Source organism: Phaethon lepturus, unplaced genomic scaffold (genome assembly GCF_000687285.1).
Source record: "Phaethon lepturus isolate BGI_N335 unplaced genomic scaffold, ASM68728v1 scaffold1882, whole genome shotgun sequence".
Taxonomy (NCBI): Eukaryota; Metazoa; Chordata; class Aves; order Phaethontiformes; family Phaethontidae; genus Phaethon; species Phaethon lepturus.
In genome coordinates, this window is record NW_010523961.1 from 45,215 (window position 1) to 54,056 (window position 8,842).

Sequence of the window (8,842 nt, forward strand, 5' to 3'; positions counted from 1 at the left end):
CTGTGACTGATCTCAACTTTTCTCTGCAGAGAAAGGAGCCGGCACTGCCTCTTTGCTGACAGATGCTCTGCCCCACACTGGGACGGACTCACTCAACCCCACTCAGTCCCTAGGCAGGTTCTCTTTATTTTTACCTGTAGGGGATGGTGCATTTGGTTGGTCTCTTCTTTCTCATCACCATCACTTGGTTGCGCACAGGGCCATGGAGTTTGTGCTGCTGCAGCACCAAGCCTTGCTGTGGTAATGGCCGCTCCCAATGAAACCAGAGGGTCTCAGTGGCGAGTGCAGGAGGTGACCAGGTAGCTCCTCACTGCAACAGCGGCTGTTGCACAATATCATGACATGTCAGGTGGGAGGCAAAAGAGGAGGCACACCTCATGAATGAGCTGGCACTGGCACAGCTGGCGATGCTTAACCTTGTTTCTCCAGACACAGTGGCCCACAGGACCTGACGTTCTGGGGACTGCTGTGCTATCTTCCTCAGGGACATCTGGGAACCCATCAGGGGTGTTTTGAATAGGAATATATCTTTTGCTAGTGCAGCTTCCAGGCTGTCATTAGAGATCTCGCCAGCCTCGTGCCCCATGAATTTGGAGACAGAGTGAAGGGAGACATGTCTCTCCCAGGCAGAGACTGAGCAGAAATCCCTGAGTTTCAGCCCCTGATAAGGCTAGGCGATGATGAAGGAAGAGGTTAGCAAGGGAGCTGAGGTTGCCCCAACCTTCCACTCTTCCACTTCAATTGCACTGAAGCAAGGCGGCCATGGGCAAAGCAGAGAAACATGGTGGGATTAAATCCACACAGTTCCCCAGTCCAGCAAAGCCCCATCCCTTGCTCAAGTTTGAGCACAGGAGCAGACCTGACAACGATACATCTGCTTAAAATCATGCCTGGATCTGAAAGCTTCACTGGGCTGGGGCCAATGTGCTTGGCAGGCCAAAAGGGAAGATACTTAGTGAGGAACCCCCTAGAAAGGCTCAGCAGCTGTCACAGAGAAGAGTTTCTAACATCTGGAAAGATGAATAGTTAGGTGCTGGAGAAGAAAATGGAAAAACTGAGATTAAAGGAAAGCCTCAAAAGTTACCCAGAAACATCCCATCTGTTGGCAAGTACACATGACCCTGGTGGCAGGACCATAGTCCGGTCTGCAGTATATTTTCTTTCCATTGCCTGACATGTCATAATATTGTGTCTTTGTGTGAAATCACATCCCCTTTCAGAAGAGAAACTGGTTTCTGAAGGACAAATGCCCTCTCACTATGTGCTCACTACAGGGATGTTATGCCAAGAGGTATGAAAGCAAATAAGATTAGACCTCTAAGGCCAGGGCATCCTTCCCGGAAAATTCTAGACCATTTATGCCAATGTATCATCCTCTCAAACTGCACCCATCCATCTTCCTCTCAAAGACGAAGCAGCAGCAATGTCTTCTCTAACTGGGGACATCTTATGTGGCCTAAAATTCAGACAAGCAAACAACTAACTGAACAGCAATGACAACAGGACAGGAAGATCAATGTCGCTGTCAATTTATACTATCAAAGGGACTGCTGTGAACCATCTTAACATACTCTGAGTGGCTGCATTGCATCCTGTACAGTGTTACCAAAAAAAAGAAACAAAAAAACAACAACAAAAAACCCAGAACAAATCACCCATTTTTATGATCTTTAATTTGCATTTTCTGCATGAAGTAAGACCTTGATCCTTGTCTTTTTTCACAAAAGCAGATGCTGCTTTAACTAATGTAAAAAAAAAAAGGAAAGAAAAATAATGTTTCTAGAAAAGTGATTTAGATGTAGAAATTTTTGTAAAAAAAAGGGAAAAAGAAAAAAAGGGCAAAACAACAAAGAAATAAAATAAAATTACATAAAGAGCCATCTTTGTCTACTCCAGAGGTGGGAAGGTATGATTGGTGGGTGGCACTTTCTGCTCTCAGAGCCATCCTGTGTCGGTCGGAGAGGTGCTGGAGCCCACGCCGTACCGCAGGAGGGCTCCCAGGAAGCGTGTGCTCACCAATTACTGCTGGGTGCTTTCAAAAACTGTCTCCTTCATCTTCTTTTAGGGAGAGTGTGCAGGAGGGCAGGGGGAAGGGGCAAGAAGAGTTGCCTTGATTTTATTTTGGAGTTTTGTTTGGGGGGTTTTTTGTTCCTGCAGTGACAGTTTTTGAAAGGCAATGATGAACAAAAGTAAAAACAAATAAACTTGAAAATAGTTTACAATTTTGTACAAACCATTATAAATACTAACAACAAATGTTTTTAAAAATGGTCCATACCAGTGCCAAAATAATGTAATGTGTAAATTAATTCATTTCTTCTCTTTTTTTTTTTTTTTGAAAAAAGGTGTTAAAACACAAAAAATATTTCTTTTTTAACAAATGCTGTATGTGGTCATAAATGTACTTGAACGCTGTTAATTATTAATTGGTTAGGAATCTTTCTTGGGCTTTTGGGTTTGCTTTTTTTTCCTACCCAGAACAAAAGTAACACTTACAAAATACAGCCTTTAAAGGAGAAACAGTCAACTTTTTCTCTGCTGGTTTGCATGTTCTTACATGTTTCCATTTTCAAGGCACTGTCTTTAGGCCTAATCTGTACTACTGGCCTCTGAAAACCAAATCAACCTTATCATCCAGAGGACTCAAAATTGTCCTTAACTATAAATATAACTGTAGTGATGCCATTTGAAATGTGTCTTTAAAGAACTTTGCTAAGACGCAAAGTTTTCTGCATGTCCAAACATTCTGCTGGGTTGAACCAAGAACTGGGATACACACAAGCTCTAGAGCCTAGAGCAGAGGGGAAAATGAGGATAAATCCTAAGTTTTATTTTTCCACCATGAGGTGAGTAACTTACCCTAACTTCGAGGGGCAAAGCTCAGAGATTACATTTTCAAAGGCTCTTAAATCCTATTTTCACAAGCAAATAGAGTACTCAAGCAAAATAAAGTACTCAAGCACTTCTAGACTTTGCCATGCAAACCAAAAGTGGATTAGCCAGGACCATTTTCAGAAATGATTGATGCACTTAGAGGAAGGCATTGACGTATTTCATGCTAATAGGCTGAGTCTTAAGCTCCAAATTTCTTTTTAAATGTTTAAAAGGCTTGGCCTTTTGAGGTCATCTAGAAGTTTTTTGGATGTGCAAGTAAGGCTGTCTGGACAGCCGTTCCAGTGTTGGCGAGTGTGTTGAGCAGCCGGGATGCTGCAGCGTGTCAGCATCACTCAGCGAGTGGCTGTGGGGCCACAGGGGGATGTTGTTAGGGAGGTGGGATGCGTGGTCCACTGTGACCATAGGTAAAAGGAGGGATCTGGCTTTGAATTCCCACTTCCCTGTGGTGTAAAGTCATGTCACCACCCCAAAGTCCCTCGCCGCAGCTGCACTGGGTCCATGCTCCATCCAGGCTGTGTTCTTCACAGCTTGGTCTGCTCCACACACTTCTGTGGCTTTACACTGTAAGCATACACCTAAGAATTAAAAATACAGGGAAAGTGAGTAGTGCAGGGACACTGGTGGGATGCTGTAAGTCTGCTTGCCACCGACAGGACCATCCTTGCATCCCTGAAGCAGAGAGATGCCGTCTCCAACATACTCAGGCAGAAAAATAGGAAAATTCACACTGTCTGATGTGCTCCAGTTGGTCATTCAGGTATCTGTATCTCTTCTCAGCTGGGACCTGCTGCCAGAGGGATCAGTGTGGGTGCTAGGACAAAAAGTCAGGAAAAAAATCCTGCTAGGAACTGCATTCAGCATTCAACATGAAATCCAGTCCTTATTCCCCTCTCCAACACTGACCGAAGTCACCTTCAGTGAACCGACTGTATGATATTTGGCAGGTGATGGGGAGGAACGTTTCTTTTTTGCCTTTGGATTTTTTTTCACTGAAGTCCATACATAATATAAAACCATTACCTTGCTTTCTTCAAATATGACAATTCAACTTCTAGCTCTCCTCACCAGCCATTAGGACAGTTCCCGTCTTTAAAAGCCCCGAAGCCTCCTGAACCAAGAGGCTGCCTTTCCCTGGCACAGCCGCGGTGGTGGGGAGGCCCTGGGAGCATTGCTGCCCTCTCCTCTTGGTCTTCCTTCCCACTGACCCCATATTTGCCTAAAGCTGAAGCTTTCCAAGACCTAACACGTGACCTAGGTGTCCGGTCCTCAGTCTTGGATATTCAAACTCTTGAGGGTCTCAGTCTCACCAAAATCATAGATAAAAGCTAAGGAAGCTTTGCTTCTCAATAGAAACAGTAAAAGCCAATTATTTGATAGCTTTAAAAAAGAAACATCATAGATAGTCTGTCATGTTTATGCTTAAATAATGGGAGAATAGAGCAGAGGAGAGCAGCACAATGAAAATCTTTTCAAGCCATGATAGTGAGTTATAGTTCCTGCTAACCTGCCAGTCCAGAGAGCTTCTGTGATGCTCTTTTTCCTCCTGCCTTCATTTTATTAAAGAGATAACTGTGTTTATATTTAGCTGCTGCAAAAACTCCTCAACTTGCCGTCTCATTTAATTTCAAGTGAGATTTTAGCCCTGCTAATCTCATCTTACTTTCCTGTTCTCTTCTGTTTAATCTATTGTCCCCTGGGTTTCCATAGCAAGATCTCATACAGCAACAGGGAAAAAGCTTTAATGATTTCTTCTAGTTGTAGTTCAGATGCTAATAACCATTTCACATGCATAGACAATATTCAGGGTTCACACCTGCCCAAGATAACTACCCTCTGTCCTTTTATGAAGAATATTTTGGCTAGATTGGAATTTCAGCAATTTTGCTATATTAATCCATATGCTTAGTAAGCACCAGTATACACCCAAACATCCTGGAAGCCCAGATAGGTTAGGTCTACACTGTTTGCAGCAACAAACACCCTGTTAAAGTCAATATCTCTGTTATGAGGTACTGAAAGGATTTTTTGTTAATAACAGCAGGGATATTGTTATCATGGTGCTACTAACCTTACTGAATATTCAAATCATGACAGAGCTCCACATTTTCAAAAGTCCTTAAGCGATTAAAGCATCCGAGTTCCTCTGACTTTTCAATGGCATGGGCATTTAAATACCGTAATAGTAATATCCAAAGTTATATGCAAAGTTTGTTAAAAAATTAATGGCATGTTCAGATTGGTTTATTCTGGAAATTCCCTTGCTGTTAGAAAGAAGAAATCCTCAAGATCAGTTTGTATAACAGCGTGCAAGAATATCCATACACTCCCTCCTAACTCTATTTGCAGGAAATAATACCACTGCAGATCAACCTCTAAAAGTTTGGAAGGTAGCAACAAGGCAGAATTTAGTGCATTGTTCTGCCAACTACCATGCATTAAAGTGAATACATAGCCTTTTATATCTGGGAAAGAACAGATACTCTAAAAAAAGAATTGTTTTGGAAATTTCAAACTAATGTCTTTAATGCATGTGAAAGCTTCAGTGTCAAAAATGTTTTATTTTTTATTGATATACCTTCAGAGCATTTTCTGTCCAAGAATAAATTATGTTTTGACTTGTATCAACACAGTTTCCATTGACTAATTTCAGGCAGACAAGAGGCAGAAGGAGGGAAATTCAGAAAAAACATAATTGAGGGCAAAATGGATACTAAAACTCAAATAAAATCAAGTATTTAATTTCAAGGCAGCTGAAAAACATTTCATTTGAACCACCATGGTTTCACTTTTTTTTTTACAGTTTTTGAAAAAATGCATTTTATTGAAAGAAAAAAAAAAAGAACAACAAACAAGTTGTCTTGTGAAGTCTTATCTAATAGACTCTGTGCTGAAAGGCCCTTGTAAGTCCCTCTCTGCCTGAAGAGTAGAAGGAGCCGAGCCGACTCAGCTGCAACACAAACACGTGGTTTGAAGGAGCCTAGACATTTTGCACTTGCTGTTTAGAGCATGAGGCTTTCCCCCAGACGAGACACTTCTCTGAATGAGGGTGACGCTGAAGCAGCTGTCTAAATTGGGCACTGTGTCAACAGTTAAAATATTAACCATTCCATGTGCTCTCACTAGCCCGTGGGAAATGCCGTATGAGCCAGAGGATTCAACCTTGAATCCCGCTCATGGACTTTTTCCTCCAAATAGAGCATGTCATGAACAGCCTGGAGATAGCCCACATTCCCTTCCAACAGCCAGCTCTGTCACTCTGTTTCTTACACCAAAAGGGCTATGTAGGAAGACAGGGCTTTTCCATGACTGCAGGGTCTGTTTGGGCAGGCTGCTGCAAACACAAGGCAAAAGTAAATCAGCATCCCAGGACATGTCTGCTGAAGGGATGAAGGCTCCTTCTCCATGAAACTGAGCACCTATTACCTCTAAATCAGACAGGTTTGAGGCCTTTGGCTACTTGGCCAAAAAAAAACTTGTAAAACCTGCTTCCCACAAACCACCAGGAAGCTAGTGTGCTTAGGGTCAAACAACCCAGCAACAGATATTGCTGACAAGCATCATGTCAGTGTCTGCACCAGCTTTGGTTAATGGGTTTGTTTAAGTTTTGGCATCATACTAAGCACAGTTCATGAGTCCGGCCTTGCAATAATTAAGGCACAAATTATGATAGCAAGGTTTGTAGCTGGAAAAATAGTCTCCCCAGGAGTTCCTGGTTAAAAATTTGATTTATATAAGCTGTTATGGACAGTGGTTTTTTATGAGCATCTCAGTTTTAGGACTGAAAATTCACCTCTGTAACCTGTATGATAAATATCACTCTCATTTGTGCTGTGTATTTACAGGTCAGGTCCTAAGTCAAGATTTAGAAGACTATATCCACTATGTGGAAAAACGATATACTTATCCCTTTCCCCTGTACTTACACTTGTGTGACAGCAGAATAGTTCAGCTTTAGCACTATCTTAGGAGATATTGTCAGGCAAACATGCAAGACCAATTAGAAAGTATAAGTCATTGAAATAAGAAGCAGTATCAGCAGATATGGCAGATACGAGGCTGTGTTCTCCAATGCTCTATGTCTGAAATCTCTGCTGTACAAGCCCCAGGAAAGGACTCTCCCCATGCAGAAAAAGCCAGCATTTAGATGGCATGATACAGAGCTCAGCGGTACTGTTTTGAGATGGCCCACCTACCACATACTCGATCCCACAGGGTGGATCCATCCTCACCCATCCACTTCCTCACACTGTATATTCTTTCACTCTGTGGGTTTCTTGGTGAATGATGAGTACATTTTCAACTGGATTCATCTTTCAGTTGCTATGCGGAGACGCATCCTCCTCAGGGAGCTGTGAAGATCACAACAGGAGCTGCTGCCCAGATTGTTAAAATACTGAGTTTAAAGGTGGGTGCTGCAGGTACAGACAGACCTTCTTTTTAGGAGAGGGGTGGAAAGTCAGCACTCCGCTGGGCACCGCCACTCACACTTCTGCTGGAACAGGAACCACTGTGACATCTCGGTTCTGCACCTGGACGTCATTGTCATCTGTCATCTGACAAAGACATCCCTCCCCTGCCATGCACTGGCAAGCTGGTTCTTCTGCTTAACGTTGGATGACCAAGGAGGATACACAAATACTATTACTATTTCATATTTCTATTTCTAGTGTCTGGTCCTTTTCTCAAAGGCAAGCTCTTTTTGTTTCTAAAGTTTGAGCAAAATCCATCTTGCCATTTTGAAGTCAGATGGGTGAAAATGAGCCAACTTTAAATCAGAGGTGCCAACTGGTTTAATTTAATTTGGTGAATTAATCATGAGCCTAGTTCTAAGTCCTTCTTCAAAAAACCAACATCCAGGGCTGTGTTTCCATTTAAAAACAAAAAGTTTCCGTCATGGAGACAAGCTCTCATAAATGTGACTGCTGGAGCCTGCTATCAGAAGATAAATTCAAGGAATCGGCTATTAATCACAGAATCACAGAATCACTAGGTTGGAAAGATCATCAAGTCCAACCATTAATCCAGTGCCACCATGTCCCCTAAACCATGTCTTGAAGTGCCACATCCACTCGTTTTTTGAACACTTCCAGAGATGGCGACTCCACCACCTCCCTGGGCAGCCTGTTCCAATGCTTGACCACCCCCTCAGTGAAGAAATTTTTCCTAATATCCAATCTAAACCTCCCCTGGTGCAACTTAAGGCCATTTCCTCTTGTCCTATCACTGGTTACTTGGGAGAAGAGACCAACACCCTCGTCACCACAACCCCCTTTCAGGTAGTTGTAGAGAGCGATAAGGTCTCCTCTCAGCCTCCTCTTCTCCAGACTAAACAATCCCAGTTCCCTCAGCCACTCCTCATAAGACTTGTGCTCCATCCATTATATGTTTATTAATCAGAAAATAGGTTTCAAGTCAAAATCAAGATTTTTGAGAAGTGAAAAGGCAAATAACTAATTATTGAATATTTGTGTCTAATGGTATTTCTGTATGCGGTACAAAACCTCCTGACCTCCTTTCCCCTGCAACATACATTAAATGTGTACACTCCCCACACCCCCACAGAAGAATTTAACTTTCTCATCTGAGACTCTCTTGCAACAGAGCTTCTGATCAGCTTTGCTGGACAAAGATATAATGGTAATTTATGCAGTGGAAGCAAGGGTGGCATAGAAGTACATACTGCTTATTTTTACATTTTTGTTGGATAAAGTATCCACCTGGCTTCATGTTATAAAACAGTGATGAGGATTCACACTACAGGAGCACACGAATGCCCCAGGAGGTGTGTAAGCAGAGCAAGAGGGAGCACCCCAGAATGGTATAAACAAGAAAAACAGAAATGTAGAGTTCAGGTCTCCAGATCCCCTGGTGTGGTACCATATCCACTGCAGCATGGCAGAATCAGAAAGTATTTGTGTTCTTGGTGGGGAATTGACAGGGATTCCTG